Source organism: Numida meleagris, chromosome 18 (genome assembly GCF_002078875.1).
Source record: "Numida meleagris isolate 19003 breed g44 Domestic line chromosome 18, NumMel1.0, whole genome shotgun sequence".
Classification (NCBI taxonomy): Eukaryota; Metazoa; Chordata; class Aves; order Galliformes; family Numididae; genus Numida; species Numida meleagris.
The window spans coordinates 8,307,711-8,308,251 of NC_034426.1; positions in this window are offsets into that span (position 1 = coordinate 8,307,711).

The window sequence follows — 541 nt, forward strand, 5'->3', positions numbered from 1 at the left end:
CAGTTTCTTTTCTCTCCTCTTACGCAGTGACAAACCTGGAGGCGATGACCAATAGCCCCTAGTGATGCTCGCTCATCGTTCTGCTGTTAAATGGCGTTCGGAGGAGCTGTTCCCAGTGGGAGTGAGGAACGGGGCTTGTGTGAGAGACGCCTGCCCGCTGGTGTAACAGAGAGGCAGATGCCATTACATTAACAAACCACATACTCGGTATTTTATATCATTGCCATAAAAACCTTTCTCTGTATTTCCTTACACTACAGAGCTCTGGGAGATCATCGTTGATTCTATGATCCTATTTAGGGACGCGATTAGTGATCGTGGTGGGGATGGGTCGCCGGTTGGACTCGGTGATCGTAGCGGTCTTTTCCATCCTGAACGATTCGATGTTTTTTTTCCGTCTGACTCGCGCAGGATCGCTGCCTTCCCCTCCCACCGCCGCTCTTCCGGCTCCCGGGCCGCCCCTGCTCGGCGCTGCGCTGCCCGGGCCTGGCGCGGGGCGGGCGGTGCTCGGCGCTCTGCTGCGGAGCCTGGGCGGGGCGGG